This window comes from Rana temporaria, chromosome 11 (assembly GCF_905171775.1).
Source record: "Rana temporaria chromosome 11, aRanTem1.1, whole genome shotgun sequence".
NCBI lineage: Eukaryota > Metazoa > Chordata > Amphibia > Anura > Ranidae > Rana > Rana temporaria.
In genome coordinates, this window is record NC_053499.1 from 97,032,070 (window position 1) to 97,057,044 (window position 24,975).

At 44.6% G+C, this 24,975-nt stretch overlaps 1 pseudogene; it reads left to right on the forward strand.

The window, feature by feature from the left end:
- LOC120917474 overlaps nucleotides 1-9,981 on the forward strand; it is a 1,233,721-nt pseudogene extending 1,223,740 nt beyond the window's left edge.
- Nucleotides 9,982-24,975: the final 14,994 nt, after the last annotated feature.

Below are 24,975 nucleotides of genomic sequence, written 5' to 3' on the forward strand. Positions count from 1 at the left end.
TGCCCAGACATGCCTGAATTGGAAGAGACGAGTCCCGACTCTTTCCGTCTGGGCCGGCTCTACATCAAAAGGACTTAGGGGCCTCACGTCTGCCAGAAGAGGGGCTTTTTGCAGGCTTCTGACCAGATGGCTGGTTTCTTCTCCAGTTCTTCCAGAAGGCGAATAAGGTCAAGGGAGACCTCTCCCAAAAAAAACCTGAAGCCATTTTTAGTTCTTGGACTGGAATGCTTCTGGTCAAGTCTTCAGAGACGCAGGACAACACAGAATCCATCTCACCTGTCCAGGTCTCCATTGCTTTTGACAGGGCTGCGAGAGCTAAGCCATGCCAGCTGTAATGTAAATACGTTTTAGATCAGTGTCTATTTTTCTCTCCAGACCATTCTTGAAGGAAACAGTGTCTTCCAGAGGGAGAGTGACATGTCTTACCAGTCTCATCAAGGCGGCATCAACTAGAGGGGCTGACTCCAAATGTCTCACCTCATCACTCTTGAATGGGTACATGTCTTCACCTCCTCTTTCCCTTACAGCACGGGAATAACATGGCTCACAGAGGGATTTTCCTTCTGGGACCTGAGCTCTACATCCCCAACAGGATTTCCTTCCAGAGTGACTGGAATGGCGGTGAGAATGGTGACCAGATGTGGATCTAGATCCCTCTCTATGATGTTTAGATGATGACCTAGAGCTTCTAGAATTTGATTGATGATGCTGAGACCGAGTTTCAACATTATCTTCACGTGCTAATGACTGAGAAACAGACCTAGAGGGGCTGGAAACAAAAGAAATAAAATACTATTTTAAACCGGCCCAAAAAAACTCATAGAAAACAGGCAGAGGGAAAACAGGTATGCAGCGTAAGGTTTGGCCACAGGGGGGCGGTGACACATCCATGGCAGGAAGCACACAGTACTGCAATAACCAATGAAACAAAAATAAGGCATCAAGTAAATAAACAAATATAGTGGAGAGAAAGGCAGTGAACCGCATAGCCTCCTACCTTAGGACAGCAAGTCAGTACCCAGAACGCAGTGCTCATGGAATGTGCCATTGCCTAGCTGTATCTGACAGCTATTTAAATTTGCCGCCTTGTGATGACGTCACCGCGCACAGCCGAGCGCATTACGCGCCTGCACAGTGCCCAGCGTCCCCCGCCGAAGACCTTGCACGAATGCGCGATCGCGGGCGCCCAGACTGGAATGCGCATGTGCAACCAAGCCTTGTTCGCAAACGAGACCTGCGCATGCGCAGACCATCGGGAAGCGGCGAGGCTGGAACGCAGATGCATTCCAGCGGCCATGCCTAGAGGAAGAGGACAAACAACAAACAGAAACTGGCTGCCACAATAGTAAGTTTTAAAGAGGTTCATTACCAACGAGGAATCCCACGGTCTCGCCTGGAACTAGGAGCCACCGCTGCTCACTCTGCACGGTCTGGGTTAATAGGGATGGGGCCACCTGCTAATAGCCAGGGCATACGGCCAAAATTCTGCTTACCTGCCAGTGGCAGGGTAGTAAGTCTCTTTTTTTTTTAAAACACCACAGACAACAAGCTAATAGCTGAGATTTGTTGGACCTCCAGAGCCATCACCAAACGCTCTATACATGTGCATCGCCAGGACTTAAAACCGAGGGACATATTTCTATAAGGTAAAATTTAACCAGGTCCTAGGAGGAGGACAAAAAAGTAACACAGTCTATGGTGAGAAGCAAAGCTTTATGGGAGTAGGGTCCTATGAGGTAGGCTGCCATGGAGTCTGTCAGGAAAATATTTTTTACATACTCATATGCACTAGCCTTTTTTTTGTACCTATTGCACTTTAATACTTGGGTTGCGTGCTTATTTTTCTGTTTGTATGTTTCTTTGAGCTTTATGTATTTTGGCTTTTACCCAGCATTACCCTTTTTGAATCACATATTTTTTTCAAATTTTTTCTCACCCCCTAATTTATTAGGATTTTTATTCATTATTCTTCACTTGACATTGGGTTTAGCGCAGAGTTTTTCTTCTTTTTGTTTACAGGTACATGAACTTGTACGGTCCAAAAAGAGAGATGTGTAAATAGGGCTTCAACTTGAAAAACTTTAATAAAAGGAACAAAAGGGAAAGAAGTGAGCAGTATATTAAATAATAGATGAGTAAATAAATAAATAGATAAAACAAGAGTCATAGTGTTTAAAACCTATGACTCAAGTATTAAGCTACCACAGATCTATCCAAAGTACCTTAAAAGTAGTCGCCAAGCTGCTCAAAGGACTTATTGGACCTCCTCTGTCTCTGATTGCAAGGATTAACCTACAAAAAGATATATAGCCAGATTCAGATACAAGAGTGTATCTGTCGGCGGGCGCAACGTATCTCAGATACGTTACGCCGCCGTAAATTAGGGTGCAAGTTCTGTATTCAGAAAGAACTTGCGCCCTAAGTTACGGCAGCGTAGTGTATGTGGTCCGGCGTAAGCCCGCCTAATTCAAATGTGGATGATGTGGGCGTGCTTTATTTAAATTTATTTAAATTATTTAAATTTAGTGTGACCCCACGTATTTGACGCACATGCGCCGTTCGTGAAAGAATCCCAGTGCGCATGCGTCGGATAGAATGCCTAAGATACGTCGGATCAATGCCTGTGACGTGAACGTAACTTACGCACAGCCCTATTCACGTACGACTTACGCAAACAACGTAAAAAGATAGGCTTGTTCCGACATCCATACCTTGCACGGGCTGCGCCACCTAGGGAGCAGCTTTATCTTTACGCCGGCGTATCGCTTACGTAAACGGCGTAACTAATTGCGACGGGCGCACGTACGTTCGTGAATCAGCGTATCTTGCTCATTTGCATATTCGACATGGAAAACAACGGAAGCGCCACCTAGCGGCCAGCGTAAATATGCACCCTAAGATACGACGGCGTAGGAGACTTACGCCGCTCGTATCTTAGCCTGATTTAAGCATATCTGGTTTCCAGAATACGCTTAAATTTACGACGGCGTAGATTCAGAATTACAATGGCGTATATACTGATACGCCGGCGTAAACGTCTCTGAATCCAGCTAATAGTGCGCCCATGAGAAGATGGCCCGATAAAGAAAAAGAGAGAGACAGTTATTAAAAGAGAATTTACCTATGAAGTGGTCGTGTAGTTACTTCGGCTTACCCGGCAGAGCTTGCGCTGCTGGTGTGTGCTAGCAGAGCCCTTTTGAATGCCTCTCTGTGCGATGAAATGGACATACTTAGAATTATACCCTAAAACACATTCTACTACTCCTTCAGAATATTGGGATACCATATGTGTATAACTTTTTCAAAGTTTGTACCCTGGTTGGCACCCTGGTTGAGAAACACTGCTCAAGTGAATACACACAAGCAGAGCAAAGGGGAGGTCATTTTAAAATGGCCTTTTGCTCTCAGAAGTGAGACATCTGTCTTTTTATGTACATTGGCTGGCTGGAAATTGGTTAACACCACCAGTGTCTACATAGATTTCAATGTGGATGGGAGGTGCTGGTTAAGTCAAAGTCTATGGAAAGAAAAATTCGAAATATCGTGCTCCAATTTATTTTTATTTTTTTACTACCACATGGTGATTTTGCATTGCGAAACCATGCCACAAATTGTAAGGCATTGTAAGCCTTGGATCCTGCCTTGGAAATGCTTAAGACATGATTCATAATAGAGCATGGTATTTTTGTCCACCGTTTATGCTGCACAAAGATGCAGAGCATAGCAGCCAAGGCAATATCTACTCACCTGAGTGCCACCTGAATGTTCAATTGTGGGTGGGGATCAGCTTTTTTTTTACCTTTTTGCTCCCTGGCCACCCATGTGAAAAGAGCCTAAAGGATTCGTAGGGATAATGGCCAGGTGATTTATTTTAAGCAATAAGGCTAGGTGACGTGTTCACACTGCTGTGATCAGATTTTGATCCGAATTTCAATGTAAATATGTGATGCTACTTGGATGTGGTTTGCATATTTTGTGGGGATAGAATAGCACAAGGGAGGGCTGGCAGCCTTAGGCCTGGGGGGCAAGTCCAGTTAAGTGGCCCATAGAGCGTGGAAAAGTGGTGAATCGAGGAAAACAGTCAGATTTTTCATGATCACAAGAGTCTGCACAGAGCCTCCCCGTACATCAGAGTCCGCACAGAGGCCCCCCTTACATCAGAGTCCGCACAGAGGCCCCCCTTACATCAGAGTCCGCACAGAGGCCCCCCCTTACATCAGAGTCCGCACAGAGCCTCCCCTTACATCAGAGTCCGCACAGAGGCCCCCCTTACATCAGAGTCCGCACAGAGCCTCCCCTTACATCAGAGTCCGCACAGAGCCTCCCCTTACATCAGAGTCCGCACAGAGCCTCCCCTTACATCAGAGTCCGCACAGAGCCTCCCCTTACATCAGAGTCCGCACAGAGCCTCCCCTTACATCAGAGTCCGCACAGAGCCTCCCCTTACATCAGAGTCCGCACAGAGCCTCCCCTTACATCAGAGTCCGCACAGAGCCTCCCCTTACATCAGAGTCCGCACAGAGGCCCCCCTTACATCAGAGTCCGCACAGAGGCCCCCCTTACATCAGAGTCCGCACAGAGGCCCCCCTTACATCAGAGTCAACACAGAGGCCCCCCTTACATCAGAGTCAACACAGAGGCCCCCCTTACATCAGAGTCCGCACAGAGGCCCCCCTTACATCAGAGTCCGCACAGAGGCCCCCCTTACATCAGAGTCCGCACAGAGGCCCCCCTTACATCAGAGTCCGCACAGAGGCCCCCCTTACATCAGAGTCCGCACAGAGGCCCCCCTTACATCAGAGTCCGCACAGAGGCCCCCCTTACATCAAAGGCCCCCCTTACATCAGAGTCCCCCCTTACATCAGAGGCCCCCCTTACATCAGAGGCCCCCCTTACATCAGAGGCCCCCCTTACATCAGAGGCCCCCCTTACATCAGAGTCCGCACAGAGGCCCCCCTTACATCAGAGTCCGCACAGAGGCCCCCCTTACATCAGAGTCCGCACAGAGGCCCCCCTTACATCAGAGTCCGCACAGAGGCCCCCCTTACATCAGAGTCCGCACAGAGGCCCCCCTTACATCAGAGTCCGCACAGAGGCCCCCCTTACATCAGAGTCCGCACAGAGGCCCCCCTTACATCAGAGTCCGCACAGAGGCCCCCCTTACATCAGAGTCCGCACAGAGGCCCCCCTTACATCAGAGTCCGCACAGAGGCCCCCCTTACATCAGAGTCCGCACAGAGGCCCCCCTTACATAAGAGTCCGCACAGAGGCCCCCCTTACATAAGAGTCCGCACAGAGGCCCCCCTTACATAAGAGTCCGCACAGAGCCTCTTCTTACATTAGAGTCCGCACAGACCCTATATACATCAGATCTGATGTAAGGGGTGTTCTGAGAAACTTGATTTAAGGGTGCATGCTGTGGACTATTGTGTAAAGTCCACAGAGCACCCCTTTTTATACACTGGGAGGCAGGAGAGACTAGAGAGGGTGAGCTTACCAGGATGGAGGCTGAGGCGCAGGCAGGCCGTCTGATGCTTTTTTGGGTTCAAACTTCCTGTCCAGTGCCCACACATGCCGGGGGAGTGTGGGCAGGGCAGACTCAGAAGGAGGAGGAGCAGATGAGCTCTATCTCTCCTCGTGTCTGTGCAGAGAGAGAAGGGGATGTCAGCGCTGGTGTGCGCGGAGGCTGAGCTATGTGTGAGACGAGACATAGCTCAGCTCTGCAGCCATCTACCTCAGAGCTGACACAGGCACAGTGGGAGGGGAGCAGCGGCCGTGACCCGTGTTAACAGAGCTCCAGCAAGCATATTCCTGCTCTGCAAAAACAGCATTTGGTAGTGGCGGCCGGTGGCTGTGCATAGTGTCACCAGCCCGGGGGGAGATATCCACCCTGCCCCCCCTGCCAGCCCTCCCCTGGAATAGCACCATAGTAACACAAGTCATACAAAACCCTGTTCCAAAATTCATTGATATAAACAGACACCGTTGAAAACAATGGCCCAGATTCAGGTACATTTGCGCTCTATTTGCGGAGGCGCAGGGCAACGATTTTGCCCTGCACCCCCGCAAATATTTTGCGCTGCCATTGATTAACGGAGGAGTAAAATTGCGTAAATTGCAAGGGCGCGCCGGCAAAATTGCCCGGCGTAAGCGCGCGCAATGGAAATGATCCCGCCGGGGGCGGGAATCATTTAAATTGGGCGCGCTCCCGCGCTGAGCGTAGAGCACATGCTCCGTCGGGAAACTTTCCCAACGTGCATTGCGGCAAATGACGTCGCAAGGACGTCATTTGCTTCAAAGTGAACGTGAATGGCGTCCAGCGCCATTCACGAATCACTTACGCAAACGACGTAGATTTAAAATTTCGCGACGCGGGAACGACGGGTATCCTTAGCATTGGCTGCGCCTGCTATTAGCAGGAGCAGCCTTATGCTAAGCACGCCGTACGGAAACGACGTAACTTGCGTGCGCAGGGCCCGCGCAACAATTGTGAATCGGTGTTAGTATGCAATTTGCATACTATACGCTGATCACAATGGGAGCGCCCCCTAGCGGTCAACGCAAGAATGCAGCCTAAAATCAGCGTGGCATAAGAGCCTTATGCCACGCAGATTTTAGGCTGCAGTCGGCGTTACGATGTTCCTGAATTAGGAGCATTCGTAACGCCGGAGCAAGTAAGCAATTGCGCTGCGTAACCTATGGTTACACAGGCGCAATTGCTTCTTGAATCTGGGCCAATGTGATTTACATTGTCATGTAATTCTGTGTGACTCAAGTTGCATCTGAAATAACACTAGTTTTTAAAATTTCTGTGCAGTTACAATGCCCGGATGTATTATGAGAAGATTCCTGAGCTCAGACATGTGATTGATCAGCTTAATTCAGGATACTTCTCCCCTAAACAGCCTGACCTCTTTAAGGACATTGTCAACATGCTGATGAATCATGACAGGTAACAGTTCTTCTTTCTTCTTGCCTTTTCTTTCTTTTTATATGCCTCCATCTTTCCAGCTCACCATATATTTTTATTTTGTTTTTGTTATTTCCTCATTCACTGCCCAACAATTACTATGTTATTTTTTTCAGGTTCAAAGTATTTGCAGATTATGAAGATTACATCAGATCTCAGGATTCTGTCAGCACTCTTTACAAGGTGAATTGTCATAGCTCAGGCTGACACAATGATATGTATAGCAAGGAGATAGCAGTTTGTTTCTTCCTGACAGGGAATAGGTTACAGGTCTATACTCCCCCTGCAGGAAAATTATGATTTCCTTGAGACTTTTGACTTTATATATACTGTATATAGATGCAAAAGAAAACATAATATGACATTGACTTACTTTTCTATTTTTTATTAAAGTGTTACTAAGCTCCCAACAGTAAAATCAGTCAAATGCATTAAATCATGTTTGTTTATACTCACTGTGGACCCTCTGCATTATGTAAAAAGGCTGTTTGATCCTGTATTCTCTGATGCTCCCCTTTGTTTAGTGGCCCCAATTCATCTGCTGATAAGTACAGAGCCTTGGGGGAACTCTGCACATGATCATTTTGGTGTATATTGCTAGAGAGTTTTTTTTTTCTTGAGAGGTGATCAGCACAGGACCAATCAGAACTGTCCAGACAGAGGGTCAGGGGTTCTTCAGCCTTATAGGACAGTCAGAGTATAAAACTACTCCTACAAGCTTTAACCAGGCACTCATAGAGGTCACAAGCCTGCTAATGCAAAAAAGGTATTTAGCTGTTTCTATTTATTAAAAAAAAAAAAGCATTTCCGTGTCCTGTGGGAGACCAGATATAGTGAATGCAGAGCCCTGGGTTTAGTAACCTTTAAAATTCAATAAAAAAAATTCTATTCAGTTTAGTACCACTTTCTTTTTTTGCTTACAAAAATGTTATGAAAAAGTCAAGGGGCCGGATTCACAGTCGACTTACGCCAACGTATCTATTGATACGCGGCGTAAGTTCAAGGATGCGCCGTCATATCTATGCGCTGTATTCAGGAAACAAGATACGCCTGAATTTTGCCAAGATACGACCAACGTAAGTCTCCTACGCCGTCGTATCTTGGGTGCAAATTTACGCTGGCCGCTAGGGGCGCTTCCGTTGATTTACGTGTTGAATATGTAAATGAGCTAGATACGCCGATTCACGAACGTACTTGCGCCCGTCGCAGTAAGCTATGCCATTTAGCTAAGGCGTACGTCTGGCGTAAAGTAACCCCTGCTATATGAGGTGCAAGTAATGCAAAGGTATGGACGTCGGAACAAGCGTCGAATTTTACGTCGTTTACGTAAGTCGTACGTGAACGGGGCTGGGCGTAGATTACGTTCACGTCGTTGCCATTGAGCCGTCGTATCCTACGGCGTAAATTCAACGTGATTCTGAGCATGCGCACGATTCATTTCAATACAACACGCCCACTACCATGCAAACAGACATCATTAACAGCGAACGTTGTACAGAAATAAATTGGGGTTATGCTTAGTCAGGTGGAAAAAAGCAGATATTTTCAATCAGGTCAACCAAGATTATTGAAGTGGAAAGGAGAAAAAAACGACAGCTATATATTTGTTAAGAATAGGGGGTAATTAAAAAATAAAACAAATTTATTTTACATTTCTCTCCCTTTCTCTCTTCCTTCTAAACCAGAGAGGCGTTGTCCCAGAGGGTCAGTTTAGTACCACTTTCTAATGTCCTTTACTTTTCCTTCTGTTATTTTCCTATTACATTTATTTTATTTTTACAAAAGTCTTTCTCTTATATAGAATGCAAAAGAGTGGACCCGCAAGGTGATCCATAATATTGCTGGAGCTGGGAAGTTTTCCAGTGATCGGACCATTGCTCAGTATGCTCGTGAAATATGGGGGATGGAACCCAGCACCTTGAAAATCCCTCCACCCGATGTTCCAAGAGAATGACTTCTCCTATGCTTGGCAATGAATGTTTTGCAGAGCCATGCACCTTCAGCCTCTACAGGATGTGATCTAAGGCTCACAATGTGTGAAGATTCCAGACCTCATTCATATACTATCCCCAACACCCCCCTCATTAATTAATGGAAGGTTACAATTTTAATCTTCAATCTCCCTCCATGTAAAAAAAAAGTGTTGTTATAATTATTCTGTATTTATAACTATTAACTCCTGACTGTTGTAAACATGGCAGTGCCTTCTTAATTATTTCATCATTTGGTTGTCATGCATGTGTACTGATAGTGTGTTAGGAATACTTAACATAGAAATTAAACTTCTAAGAATTTCCCTCTTGCCCTGTTAATTTTGGAAGATATATGGAATACATGCACTATTTTGGGTCCTTGTAGGCTTATTTTAGGAGAAGTGACATGCATTATTATTGATGCTAGGTTGTGATGAGTAACAAGAGACATATTTTCATTGCAGGCTTGAATGCTGTAAAAAAAAACATAGATATAGCTTTCCATAACCTGATAAGCAAAATGGCTAATTTTTCATTTTCACTTCCTTACTTCTCTACTAAATGTTTCTCACGACTCACCAAAATCAAATGCAACATTTAAGTGAAAAAAGGAAATGTTTACAACTTGTGGAAATGCAAAGACATAACAGTGACATACACAATAAGTTTTCCTACCGCTATCCTAGCTGCTTTTTGTTGAAAAGATTAGGTTATATATGGGCTGGGATACCATTACATTGAATGTCATAAGATTATTTTCTCTGCAACATTTGGGGTATTATGTTAACAGCTTTATAAGACATTGTAGGAAATGTCAGAATAACAATTTTAATCTTTATAAAAATGTTCCTTAGATTTAATGTAGCCCTAAGCTTCAATACAATCTATTACATGATGGTTTCCATATAGATTTTCCGCAAATGTACTTAACAAAGATTGTGCATGCAGCCATAATTTAAACAAAATTGGAATCATAAAACAATATATTGCATCCAGAGGAAATGTTTGTGTTGTTTAATAAATATACAGTAACTGACAGTTGTGTGTCTGGTCTCTTCTAAAATAAGAATCAATAATAATAATAATAACATTCTTACTGATTGTATGCAGTGCCTATAACATAAAATTTTAAGGTTACCAAACAAGCTAAATTTAAAGGGGATCCATCTAAATTGGGAAAAGGGTGATATTTTTGATTTCCTATTGTGGCAGAAGATCTAGACGTAGAAGATTCAGGTCGGTTTCTCAGTCTGAAACGGGGGGGTTCTCCAGTGAAACAGAGTGAAGGCATTACGAGATCGATATGTTTTTTTAGACCAAGACAGGAGCAGTTCCTCTGCTCCACCAAAAGAGTCCTAAGAGAGAGCAGGGATTTTAAAAATGGGGAAAATAACACAAAGAGATGGAGGAACAGAAAATCTAGATCGTAAAAACAACCAGGAATCAAAAGAAAACACCTAGGTTGCAAAATTTTACCCCTACATCTACCTTTTTGTTAAAGGATAGACATGTATGGCTGCTTAATAGAAGACTGACTTTCTCTCCAAGGGACAATATGGAGGAGATCACTGTATACAAAGATATTTGTTTATTTTTACAGAAAATGCTTTTCTGTTTTCTACATGAACAAATGATGGGCAGTCAATATCGGAGACCCTTGATGAAAAGGACCAAAGGGCTTTAAATGATGTGCTGGCTCGTTTGCATAAAGGTAACCCTGATGTTGAGCAATATGTAGATAAGGAAAACATTACTTTTTAAATCAAGAAAATGTTATTATAGAAACAGCACAGTTAAACATCATCCACATTAGATGCATGTCATCTTGAAAATGATCTGGTACAGTGTAATTATGCATAAGAACGGCTAATAAAAAATGTTTTCAGATACAGACACGCAAAATCGCCATACTAATATTTCTTCAGTGGGAAAAAACAAACACCTATAGAACTTCTAAACAATTCCTGAAATGTGTGGTCTTAGGTACTACATTATTTACTAAATAAAGGGTTCCTTACCCAAGGTTCTCCTTATTTCTAGTAATTGACTGAAGATGTCTTTCCCTGATCAACTGTTGTGGTGCAAAACCCGGTGAATCTAACCATGGTTGCCACATCTTATGAAACTTAGGAGGTATGTTTTTATGCTGATAGGTACATTTTTTCCTGATTAACATGTCATTCACTTGGTCAACCCACTGACATGACATCCAGTACCGGGCAATCCATGTACAACAGTTTTAGTACAGTCATGTGGCCTTGAGGTGTAAGCGTTTCTTTCCCCAATGTGCCCAGCATCATTAAAAGATCTCAGCTATCGCTTTCACATTTTGGACATATGTGCTTCTGATACCTCATTTATACATGTACAAGTGTCCTGTGTAATAGGTAAAGGAGGGAGAGTTTCTGTGAGGCTGAGACCGACACTAGAGGGGTAGATGTCAAACATAGATCCCATGGGCCAGATTCAGAAAGAATCGCGGCGGCGTATCGTCTTTACGTTACACCGCCGCAAGTTTTCAGCGCAAGTGCCTGATTCACCAAGCACTTGCGTGTAAACTTACGGCGGTGTAACGTAAAGCCGTCCGGCGCAAGCCCGCCTAATTCAAATGGGGCGTGTACCATTTAAATTACGCGCGCTCCCGCGCCGAACGTTCTGCGCATGCTCCGTTAGTAAATTTCCCGACGTGCTTTGCGCAAAATTACGGCACCCGACGTGTTTGTGAATGGCGACGTGCGTAACGTACTTACGCCAAAATAAAAAAAAATTGACGCGGGAACGATGGCCATACTTTAACATGGCTGGTGTAAAGTTAAGCCATGAAAAAGCAGGCTTAACTTTGCGACGGGAAAAACTACTTGCGACGACGTAACGCACGCGAGTAGCTTCATGGATCGCCGTAAAAGCTCATTTGCATACCTGACGCTGGAAAACGACGCAAACTCCACCCAGCGGCGGCCGAAGTATTGCAGCCTAAGATCCGAAGGCGTACGAAGCCGTAAGCCTGTCGGATCTTAGCCAAATGCCGTTGTATCTTGTTTGTGAATCACAAATTAAGATACGACGCGGCAAATTTGAAAATACGCCGGAGTATCAGTAGATACTCCAGCGTATTTCTTCTATGAATCTGGCCCCAAGTTTCCCCATCAATGGGTCCAAAATCTTTCTCCCAACCTAGATGGGAGTGTGGAGGCATCATGGGTGAAATGAAGGAGAATAGAATATCCCCTACAATCATCCCCTTTTTGTAATTTTCTAGTAGAACCTCTCAATAGCTGTCAGTCCAGTTCAACCGGTTTGAGCCTGGAGCTTTAATTGCAAATACTGTATAGAAACTCTGGGAAGAGCAAACTCTGACTCAATATCTGAAAAAAAGACATGAACACTGAACCAGTATATAGCTGTAATATGTAAATAACACCAGCCCATGCCTGAAATGCCTGCAGTTTATACAATTCCTTGTAATTTGGATTATTCCAGAAATTGTGACACCACAGAGGGGGAAACATAAAATAAAATAAAAAACCTTGAAATCAAGCCAGTATTTGGCAGTTTCACTAAATCCAAAAATATATAGTCCTTGCACCTTTGCACCTTTAATACCATAAAGTATTAAGTGAAATCAATGTTGCATGGGCAAACCCTGCTTCTAAAATAGGTCAAGGCAGGACTAGGGGATCCCCATGGTACTAACAGATTGCAAATAGGATGCAAGGGGTCTTTAAGGCCCCAGGCACCTAGGTGTTGGATTTGAGAAGCCATAAAAAAGTGCCTTGAGTGCGGTACACGGTCCCTGTTCTTTACCAAACTGCAGATTGGCTATTGGGTATTGCCATATAAAAAGCCCTAAACTGCCGATAACTATCGATAATGGGAGCTTGGGCCATGGACTGAAATTTCTGCAATAAGGGCACCAGATTTAATTCAATATATTGCAAAAGATTAGGGGTAAATTCTATGCCTAAGTAACGGAATGCGAAGCACAGTGGCAGCATTCGATTGGCACAGTGGCAGCATTTGGGGCACAGTGGCAGTGTTTGATGGGCACAGTGGCAGCGTTTGGGGCACAGTGGCTGTGTTTATTGGTACAGTGGCAGCGTTTGATGGGCTCAGTGGCTGCGTTTGATGGTACAATGCTGTGCAATATATAAAATAAAGTGAAATTAATTAATAGTCCATATAAAAAGTCCAATAGCAGCAATTGATGGATGTAAAAAAACAGCCCAAAAAATTTACGAGATGATACATCGGTGATAGTGATCCCTCCACCAAAGATAATCAAGCCTCTCGCATCATAGATTCGACCTGAAACAGACTTGTAATGCCACGCACTCCTGGGGTAATGATCACAAATCAGTAATTGCCGTTTAAACTCCCACAGCATATGGATGAAAATAAGGGGGCAATCTAATGCTCTCTGTTTTAAAAGTTTTATTCCAGATAAAAGTAAAAGATAGAAGATCTACTCACAAAACATGCACTCAAACCGAGTGCTGGTAAACATACGTGTATCAATGGTTTCTAACCAAGATGATGGCCGCGGGTGACGTCAGACGTGGCTCCTCTCCCCGTACGCGTTATGTCCGTGGGCGGAACTTCTTCAGCATGTTGACGGCCCGCACTTCTCTATATATTGCCATAGCAACCCTTAACAAGCGAATAGGACTCTCTGATAGAACATTCCAACCACAGACCATATCTTATCAAAGCATTTTAGCACCCAGAGAGCCATTCATTGAAGAAACAGTGTGAGTAATACATACCAATCATTACATTTTTACCCTTACCCTATGTTCAGATTCAAGGGTGAGCTACATTCCTTGATCGAGGGAGGCAAAAATAAGGGAATCCTGAGTCCTAAAGACATATTTGGATCCTTTGTATTGCAGAACTCCAATTATCTACGTTTTGCCTAAATTGCATAAAAATTCAGAACAGACCCCTGGTCGACCAATCGTTAATGGAATAGATTTCGTGACGTGTTTAGGCCAGTACTTGGATTTTTTTTATGCAACCACCTGTCATCAAAAAGAGGCACAAACATATCATCCAGATTTTGGATACCCTCACGTGCTCTCCTAACAGTATTTTGATAACTGCTGATGTAGGATCATTATACACCATTTTTAATCATGATGTAGCCCTGGCCTCTGTAGAATGGGCATTATCAGGGACTGATCTTACCAGGAAGCATATTATGTTTTTATTGAGAGATTTGAAGTTCTGTTTACTTAATAATTACTTCTGGTTTGATAGACGTTATTTTTTGTAGACACGGGCTGTGGCGATGGGCACCCGTTTTGCTCCGAGTGTGGCCAATTTATTTATGGCCCACTGGGAGGAAGATGTAGTGTTTCGTAATCGCCCACACCAACTGTCTTGCTATAAGGGGTACATAAACAACTTGGTAATGATATGTGAGGGTGTTATGTAGGGATGAGCCGAGAACGTTCGCGTGAACCCCACTTAAGTCTATGGAACTCGAAAGTTCTAATTCAAAAGTGCTCATTTTAAAGCCTAATATGCAAGTTATTGTCATAAAACGGGTTTGAGAACCAGGGACATGTATCAATATAAAAAAAAAGTTTTAAAAACGGTCATTTTTTTCTGGAGAATTGGGCCTTAGCCACTGGTGCCACCAACACTGCAACCCCTCACAGATACTCTAGTTGGAGTGCAGGAATGAGCCCGCTGCAAAGTATTGCATCAAAAATTTTAATTACACGCCCCTGTTAAACAGGGGCAGAAAAATTGGGCCTTAGCCACTGGTGCTGGTGCCATAACACTGCAACCACTCACAGATACTCTAGTTGGAGCACAGGAATGAGCCCGCTGCAAAGTATTGCATCAAAAATTGTAATTACACGCCCCTGTTAAACAGGGGCAGAAAAATTGGGCCTTAGCCACTGGTGGGGTGCCCAGAACCAAAAATGTTCTTACAAGCTATCAGCATGATCATTGAGGAGGAAAAAGATAGTCACTCAGCATAACAGGATAGTCACTTAGCATCAGCATAGGCTGATAGGGATCTGACATTTAAAAAAAAAATATTCAGTTACATCAGCATCAGGTGCTTGGTAGCTGGTGGTGATCCAAGCCTGATTAATTTTTATGAAGGTCAGTCGATCGACCGAGTCGATGGAGAGGCGCACCGTGTGATCGGTTACAAAGCCTCCAGCAGCACTGAATGTGCATTCTCAAAGAACGCTGGATGCAGGACAAGCCAGTAGCTCAATTGCGTACTGTGCAAGCTCTGCCCAGTGATCCATCCTCAAAACCCAGTAAGCCAGAGGATTTTCGTTGGTAAAGGTGTCCAAGTCTGATCTTGCGCCTAGGTATTCCCGCACCATTTAAAACAGACGCTGGCAATTGTTGCTGGAACCGGTCATACCTTGGGGCTGCCGACTAAAAAAATTGTCTGAACGAATCGCTCAGATGGCCACCTTCTCCACGGCTCTTTCTGTGACTGACCGAAGCCTCAGCAACACGTTGTCCAGGACCAGGATTTTGTAATCTCCCAGTCGGAATGCGTTGCAACAGACCTTTCTGCAAGGCCTCCCGAAGATGTTTCTTCCTCTGCTCCCTCTGTGCCGGAAAAGATAAGGTCCGCAACCTTACTCTTGTAATGTGGATCAAGGAGGGTTGCCAGCCAGTAATGATCCCTCTCCTTGATAGCACGAATACGAGGATCTTTCCGCAGGCTTTGCAGGATCAGGGAGGCCATACAACATAGGTTTGCTGAGGCATTCGGTGCGGAGTCCTCTGGGTCACTGAGGATGACATGATCCGCAGCCACCTCATCCCAGCCACGTACAAGTCCATGGGTTTCTTGGGATTGTATTTGATCCCTTGAAGACTGCTGCTGATGCTGTGCTAGGCTCCACCTCAATGCTGACACAATCCTCCTCCTCGTCCTGTGTGATAGGCGGGCAAGCAGGAACACTTTCTTGCTTTATGTATTATAACACATGCAAAAGAGTGGTCACATTCATGATTTAAGTGACTGCTAGCGCTGCTGTATCATTTGATGAAGTTCCATGTGATTTTATCATTTTTTACTTTTTATTGTTGGTTTATTTTTTAAGCGGCTGCTTGATCAATGTCTAAAGTTTATTGATATTGATTTATATCTGCACTGTTGTGAATACCTTTAGCCCCATAGCGCCGAGATAGTGGAATTAGGCCATATCTTTCACTATTTGTTTGCAAGCAGGAACACTGTCTGGATAAAGGGGGCCTTGAGAGGTAAGGAAGTCCTCCTCTTCCTCCCTCTGTTCTGCCTCAAGGTCCATTATTCCACGCAGCGTGTGCTCCAACAGGTGAATAACAGGGACAGTGTCACTGATGCATGCACTGTCACTGCTCACCATCCTCGTGGCCTCCTCAAATGGTGACAGGACAGTGCACTGGCGTGGGGAAAAAAACAAGCTCCCCTGACCCTATCCTGCTGCCATATTGCCATATTGGCACAGATACTCATTGATGGCCCTCTGCTGCATTTGCAGCTGCTGCAGCGTGGCCAACGTAGAGTTCCATACAAAATAAAAAAAGGGGAAAAACTCTGCGCTAAACCCACTTACAAGTGAGGAAAAATAGATATATGACCTCTAAATAGAGAAAGGAATGAAAAAAATTAGTGAAAAATGAATTTAAATACTTCAAAGACATACATACATACAAAAAAGAAATAAGCGCACAACTCCAAACATTTAAATGTGCAATCACAAGGGAGTGAAATAATGTTATATCAAAACCATAGTGATGAAAAAATTGATGTGTTGATACACCCTGTACCAGGTGAAAAGATACAAATAAACCCAAAACAAATAAAGAAAGAAAGAGGTAATTGAGTGATCAAAGTCCTCAAAAAAATATATCAAAGAAAATCTTTACCACCAGATACTTCCAAGCAATAGTTCATTAATCGCTGCAGACTTTAACCCAACATCTTGAAGAAACTTGAATCTTTATATTCAGCTGAAGAAATATAAATACTGACTCTTACCCAATCGTTGGACCCCGGTTTTAAGGAGGTCAGATGAGCTTGTGCATCAGCCTGCCGGCCCCGATGTATAATCACTTATTTTGGGGAGGAGTGCTTCTATCTTGCAAGAAGGAAGAGAAAATACTTCAGCTGTCTTTCCAGGCCGTATGACCAGAGCCTTTTTTCTCAGAAAATAGATGCAGGAACTCAACCACGACCCGTTCAGATTTCACAAACAGTAGAAGGGTCTTAAAGGGGCATTCAAAACCAGGATTGCATTACATACAGAGTGCAGAGTTCAGGGGGTTACAAAGCTGTCACTTGTAAACACAGAAACCAGACTTCTGTGTTTACAAGTGATTGTGGTGAACAGGCACCAAAGGGTCTGAGCCAAAGGTGGTGGAACTGAGTTCCCCCAAGTTCCCCCTGAAAAAAAGCCCTGCGTATGACACAAGAAGAATGGTAGTCAGATTTCAGTTTTCAGCTTGGAAGATGCAGGATAATAAATTCTGAACATGTAGACTCAGTGGAAATGGAGGGAGAAAAAAGAGATCCTCAGTGTAGTATATCCAAAGAATTTATTAAAAAAACACTTCAAAAACTTCACAGCAGGCACCAATCCACTTTTAAAATTCCCACAGCAAGTCACTTCATCATAAAAAATATGTAAAAACTCAGGATAGAAAAGAAAAAAACACAGCATCAAAAAAAATATATTGTAAATAAAATATACAGCCAAGGAGCGAACCAAAGAGCTGGAGTATATGAGTGTGATGGCGTTTTAAGAATAGCTCCACCCGACATGTTTCCCCATAACTGGCTTCAACTGGGAAAGGAGACTGACTTCCCACGCCACCACATCACACTTAAATACTTCCGGTGTCACGCCCATCCAGGAAGTGAAATTTTTCAGTCCCACCCCCGGGGTCACCAAAGTAAGACAACTTCAGATTACAGAAAAAATAGTAAAAAATACCATGTTCTTTACCAATACAGATATATATAGCAAAGACAGAATAGTTTCAATAGATACATTTTAAATAAAATACATATATATGAGAAACCATAAAAATATTTAATTAATAATCTAGCTAGTCTCTGCTTAGATAAGGACAGCAAAAATGTATTGTCGGCTGGTAATAATATTACAATTTTGCAAAAATAAATATTATTAAAAAATATTTAAAAATAGAAAAATTATTTATTTATAAAGTAAAAGTTAACATTTTACAAATTCAGAAGGTGAAGGTCGGACACATCAACTGTTATCTATATAACAGTTGACGTCCCCCTCCACGTTTAAACCGAAGGTTCGATAACACTGAAGGTCATATATCCATCGAGTTTCATGTCGAGATATATGTCTCACCAAGTCATCTCCCCTCCAGTGTAGATGTCCTATTGAGACGAAACGATCGTCGGGTTGCCGTGACGTCATCGCGTTTCCGTCCTGAACGCCGGCGGTGTGTGAGTCCTGGTAGCGAGGAGCATCGTAGCATTGAAGCATCGGAGAAGGAATCCCTCCTGTGACTGTTTCCATTACTGTCTGTTATTCACTACTTAATTGTAAGTGCAACTCTTATTAAATACTCATTGATTTTAAACGTTATACGCTATGAGAATCCCTCTCTCTTTTATTATCCACGGTTCTGTTCGGATCCTATGCTGAGCCCTCTGATCATCCAGGTGGATGGGTTGTGGGATACCTCAATTCCCATAGGCTTTATGAGACTGGTGAGATACAGTCTTTAATTTCGGTAAGCAGGCATTTTACAAGCACGGGTGCAGTGTGGAATTTCATCTCTCATCACTCTATCTTCACCATCTTGGAAGCCTTTATGGATCTTTTTCTGTGTACTCCTTCCTTTTTTTAGTTTTTTTCACATTTCACTTGTGGGAAAAATAAGAGAAAACTAAGTGCGATCATTCACTAATTTCTGGACTATTTGCAACCTTGTGGTTTCTCTTTTCTCATTTTTTGAATTATTTATTTCTTGGAATGATCGTTTTAATCATTGGTTCTTTTTTGTTAATATCACTAATTATTCACTTATAGTGTTGATTTGTCACTCATTAGCGCTGCATTCTCTTTTTGTTTTTTATATTTCTCAATGGCCAGTACTTTCAGTAAAGAGGGATCCTTGTTATGGTGAAAAAGAAAATGTTTTAAAACGCTATGTTCAGTAAAACCTTTGGAGATATTTCCTATGTGTTCCCCAATTCTAATGTTCAGTGCTCTTTTGGTTCTACCAATATATTGTAGCCCACAAGGGCAAATAAGAAGATAAATTACTCCTAATAAAGTAAGTAAGTAATAAACTCCTTGATTTTATAGGTCCTAGATGTCACATATGAACTAAAGGTATAAGATCTCATAGTTTCAGAATTCTTACACACTTTACATCGCCTACATGGAAAGAAGCCTTTCAAGTTACCAAACATACTAATTTTGGGGGGTATGTCAATAGCACTGGGTGCCAATCTATCCTTCAAAGTGGCAGTTCTCCTATAGATGACATTGGGTCTGGTGGGTAAATGTACCCCCAGTATCTCATCTCCTTTGAGAATTTTGAGTTTTGTTAACCCACCAATGTTGTGATGAAAAAGTCGTAACAAATGCCCACTCAAAACCATTATTTGTATTCCTGGCTTTGGGTTTTAGAAGTGTTTCCCTTTCCATGTTAGTAATTTTGGTGAGATCACTCTCCAGTGTGTCAGCTTTATATCCTTTGTCTAGGAAGCGATTTTTAAGGATATCAGCTTGTTCTTTAAAGTCTTCTATTCTGGAACAGTTTCTTCTTATCCTCTGGAAATGTCCTTTAGGAATTGCTTCCAACCATCTAGGATGGTGACACTTCCTACTGGTATATAACCATTCCTGTCAGTGGTTTTAAAGAAGGTTCTGGCGTGGGGAAAAAAACCAAGCTCCCCTGACCCAGTTCTGCTGCCATATTGGCACAGATACTCATTGATGGCCCTCTGCTGCGTGTGCAGCTGCTGCAGCATGGCCAACGTAGAGTTCCACCTGGTGGGCATGTCACAGATTAGGCGGTTGTATTCCTTTTGGAGGTCTGCCAGCTGACCGTCGAAAATGCACACAGACTTCCCTGGCCTGCTTCAGGACATCCTGTAAGCCTGGTACCTGCCCAAGAACCGCTGCACCACCAAGTTAAGGACATGAGAAAAATAGGGCACATGGGTCAGTTGTCCCTGCCGCAGGGCGGAGAGGAGGTTGGTGCCATTGTCGCAAACCACCATTCCTGGCTTAAGCTGGCGTGGCGTCAACCACCTCTGAGCCTGCCCCTGCAGAGCTGACAGAACCTCTGGCCCAGTGTGGCTCCTGTCCCCCAAGCACACCAGCTCAAGCACCACATTGCATCTCTTTGCCTGCGTACCTGCGTAGCCCCTTGAACGCCTACGGAGCACCGTTGGTTCTGAGGACACATCAGCACAGGAAGAGGCCACAGAGGAAGAAGTGGAGGGGGTGGAGGAGAAAGGTGTGTCACAACCAGTAGTAGCATTTTGGAGGCGTGGTGGCGGAACAACCTCCAACACTACTGTACCTTGTCCTGCATCCTTCCCAACTGCCAGCATAGTCACCCAATGTGCCGTGAAAGATAGGTAACGTCCCTGTCCATGCCTGCTGGACCATGAGTCAGCGGTAATATGCACCTTATCACTGACCGCCCTGTCCAGCCCTTCCACATGCCGGTAGAGAGCCAGAATCGCCTTCCGTGAGAAAAAGTGGTGTTTGGGAACTTGCCACTGAGGTACCGCACATTCCACAAACTCACGAAAGGGGGCAGAATCTACCAACTGAAAAGGCAGCAGTTGAAGTGCTAGCAATTTAGCTAAGCTAGCAGGTGGATGGCTGGGAGAGAACTTCTTTCGGCGCTGCAGCTGGGGCAGGGAAATTTGCCTGGTACAATCTGCCATTGGTGTACCGATAGTAGATTGCCCGCAAGTACTTGGCTGTGACACACCTAATTCTACACCTTCAGTCCTATCAGTGCAGGCTTCAGAGAGGACTGAGGGTATAGTGGGGTTGGAGATCCCAGTTGATGAGGAGCAAGGAAAGGTCCGCTTTGTTCTTTGGTGTGGGTCTTTGAGGTACGCTTGCCAACGAACTGCATGGCAGGTCGACATATGTCTGGTCAAGCATGTGGTGCCCAAGCGGGTGATGTTTTGGCCACGCGAGATACGCTTGAGACACATGTTGCAAATAGCAGCGGTGCGATCTGATGCATTCGTCTCAAAAGAAGGCCCACACCAAAGAACTTTTAGAATAACGCAGCAGCGCCCTGCACATGCGTAGCTCTGTGTTGTGATGCAGTCGGTGTGCTGCCATTAAGCTGGCCGCTGGAGGGCATCCTGCCTCGTTGGAGATGTGCCTCCTCCTCCTCTCTCCTATGACCCACGTAGAGCTCATCATCCCCTCCCTCCTCATCACTGTAGAAAACCTGGCAGTATGCTGCAGCTGGGGGAACATGACTGCCAAATTGCTGTCCTTCTTGAGCACCCTCTCTCTCTGGGCTCACGTTACTGCCTTCCTCTAGCTGTGTACCATCATCGGAGCCTTCAAAACGCTGCGCATCCTCCTGCAGCATGTACCCAACACTGTGGTCAAACAGTTCGGGGGACTCCTCAGGAGGACAATGGTGGGGCTAGGGAAGGAGTGACTGATGACATTGAGCAGAGGGAAGACGTCGCGTTGGCAGCTGCTTTGCCAGACAAAGTAACCTGAGCTGGGGTGAGAGAGGATGAGGAGGATGAGGACGGCTTGTTCATCCACTCTACCAAGTCTTCGACATGTTGCGGCTCAACACGGCCAGCTGCCGAAAAAAAGAACAAGCGTGTCCCACGGCCACATGCTGATGAGGATGCACCGTGTCCACGACCAACACTGTTGCCTCTAGATGCAGAGCCAGCTTGCCCTCTTATCGATTCGTGACTCTCTGCCTCTCCTTGTTGACCTTCCAGACATACTAATGGCCTGCAGAGGACACAGACAGTACACCACATGAAAGTACTTGCAGCAATATCCCCTGCCTTGTAGTATTAATATGAGCAGATCCCTGCCTCTAGGAGTAAATATGAGAAACACCAGCTTTATGTTAGGTGCACAATGTGCAGAGGACACAGACAGTACACACACCACGTAGCTTTAGGTGAACACTGCAGAGGACACAGACAGTACACAACGTGAAAGTACTTGCAGCAATATACCCTGCCTGTAGTATTAATATGAGCAGATCCCTGCTTCTAGGAGTAAATATAAGAAACACCAGCTTACGTTAGGTGCACAATGTGCAGAGGACACAGACAGTACACACACCACGTAGCTTTAGGTGCACACTGCAGAGGACACAGACAGTACACACACCATGTAGCTTTAGGTGCACACTGCAGAGGACACAGACAGTACACCACGTGAAAGTTGTTGCAGCAATATACCCTGCAGCGGTATTAATATGAGCAGATCCCTGCTTCTAGGAGTAAATATGAGAAACACCAGCTTTACGCACAATGTGCAGAGGACACAGACAGTACACACACCACGTAGCTTTAGGTGAACACTGCAGAGGACACAGACAGTACACCACATGAAAGTACTTGCAGCAATATACCCTGCCTGTAGTATTAATATGAGCAGATCCCTGCCTCTAGGAGTAAAAATGAGAAACACCAGCTTTATGTTAGGTGCACAATGTGCAGAGGACACAGACAGTACACACACCACGTAGCTTTAGGTGCACACTGCAGAGGACACAGACAGTACACACACCACGTAGCTTTAGGTGCACACTGCATAGGACACAGACAGTACACACACCACGTAGCTTTAGGTGCACACTGCAGAGGACACAGACATTACACCATGTGAGAATACTGCAGCTAGCACAGGCTGCCTGCCTGTCAGTAAATTAGGAAGAGTGGATCTAGCTAAACTATACAGTGCATAAATATATATACAACATCTTGGATGCATATATATCCTCTACACACTGTGGGCCAGATTCTCGTAGACCATATAGCAGGGGTAACTTTACGCCGGGAAAAGCCTAACGTAAATGGCGTATCTGTACTGCGTCGGCCAGGCGTACGTTCGTAAATTTGCGTATCTAGCTGATTTACATATTTCTAGGCGTAAATCGGCATACACGTCCCTGGCGGCCAGCGTAAATATGCATTTTTACGATCCAACGGCGTAAGAGACTTACGCCGGTCGGATCTAATAGAAATCTATGCGTAACTGATTCTATGAATCAGGCGCATAGATACGACGGCACAACTCAGAGATACGACGGCGTATCTGGAGATACGCCGTCGTATCTCTTTTGAGAATCTGGCCCTGTAACTCTAACTGACTAGCCTGCCTGCATGCCTGCCCGCCTGCCTGCCTGCCTGCCTGCTCTATCTACCTGCAATAAATGACACTCTCTCTCTGTCTTCTCTTAACCACCGCAACACACTACACAAGGCCGACCTGCAGGCAGCCTTTTATAGTGTGGGTCGTGTACTAAACCCCCTGAGCCATAATTGGCCAAAGCCACCCTGGCTTTGGCCAATTATGGCTCTCCGTTTTTTGCAAGCTGTGATTGGCCAAGTATGCGGGTCATAGTGCATTTTTGGCCAATCATCAGCCAGCAATGCACTGCAATGCCGCAGTGAATTATGGGCCATGACACGCCACTCGAATTTGGCGCAAACGGCCTGTAACGTTCGTATTTCGACGAACTGTCCAACATACAATGTTCGAGCCGAACGTGAGTTCGACTCGAACACGAAGCTCATGCCTAAGTCATCGGTATTATTCTGGCCTTCTGTCAATTGGGGGTATATATGAAATTAGCCCTCAGTACTATTAAGGGTCAAATCTTGGTTCTATCGATCTTATTTCAGAGACCATTAGCATCTCATTTCCTAGTCAGGGCATTCATTCAGGGGGTGTTGCAGGTAAATCCGCCAGTCAAACCTCCCTTGTGCCCCTGGGATTTGAATCTAGCTTTGTCGGGCCTGCAGAAGCAGCCCTTTGAACCTATCCTTCGGAGTCGGAAGTTGGCTTTTTTGGTTGCTATTTCCTCTGCTAGGAGAGTATCTGAACTAGCAGCTCTTTCCTGTAAAGAGCCTTATTTAGTTTGTCACAAAGACAAAATTGTATTACGGCCCCACCCTAATTTTCTTCCTAAGGTGGTCTCGCCGTTCCATTTAAATCAAGATATTGTTTTGCCTTCCTTGTTTCCTAAACCACAGTCAGCGGGGGAAAAATTATTACACTCTCTAGATGTAGTGAGAGCAATGAAGGTTTATCTGCAAGCAATTGCTCAGATACGTGAAACAGATGTTTTGTTTATTCTGCTAGATGGTCCCAAAAAGGGCCAGGCAGCATCGAAATCAACCATTTCTAAATGGATTCGACAAGTGATTATTCAAAACTTATGGTTTAAGGAGTAAAATTCCTCCCTTTCCTGTCAAGGCACACTCGACCGGGGCGATAAGTGCCTCCTGGGCAGTGCATCATCAGGCTTCGATGGCTCCGATCTGTAAGGCTGCAACTTGGTCTTCAGTCCATACATTTACCAAATTCTACCAAATAGATGTAAGAGGACATGAGGATGCCGCCTTTAGGCATAGTGTGCTGCAGGCAGCGGTATAGAGCCTCTTGTCCCATGGCAGTCTGCTTGATCTGTGTCTCCCTCCCCTCATATTGAGCATTATTTTTGGGACGTCCCACTATGTAATGACTGTGTCTCGTGGTGTACGATAGAGAAAATAGGATTTTTAATAACAGCTTACCTGTATAATCCTTTTCTTGGAGTACACCACTGGACACAGAAGTCCTGCCCCTCTTTCTGGGTTACGTATTGCTTTGCTACAAAACTGAGAAATTGTAGAAGATTCTTCCCCACCCAGTGGCAGTGGTAAGGATAAACGCAACCTGCTGTCAAAACTATGGGATAATTTAGTTTATGTTGGGGATGGCCGCATAGCCAAATGCAAACTATGTGGCAGAGAAGTGAGCAGTGGGAGAAATTCTGGGATGGGTC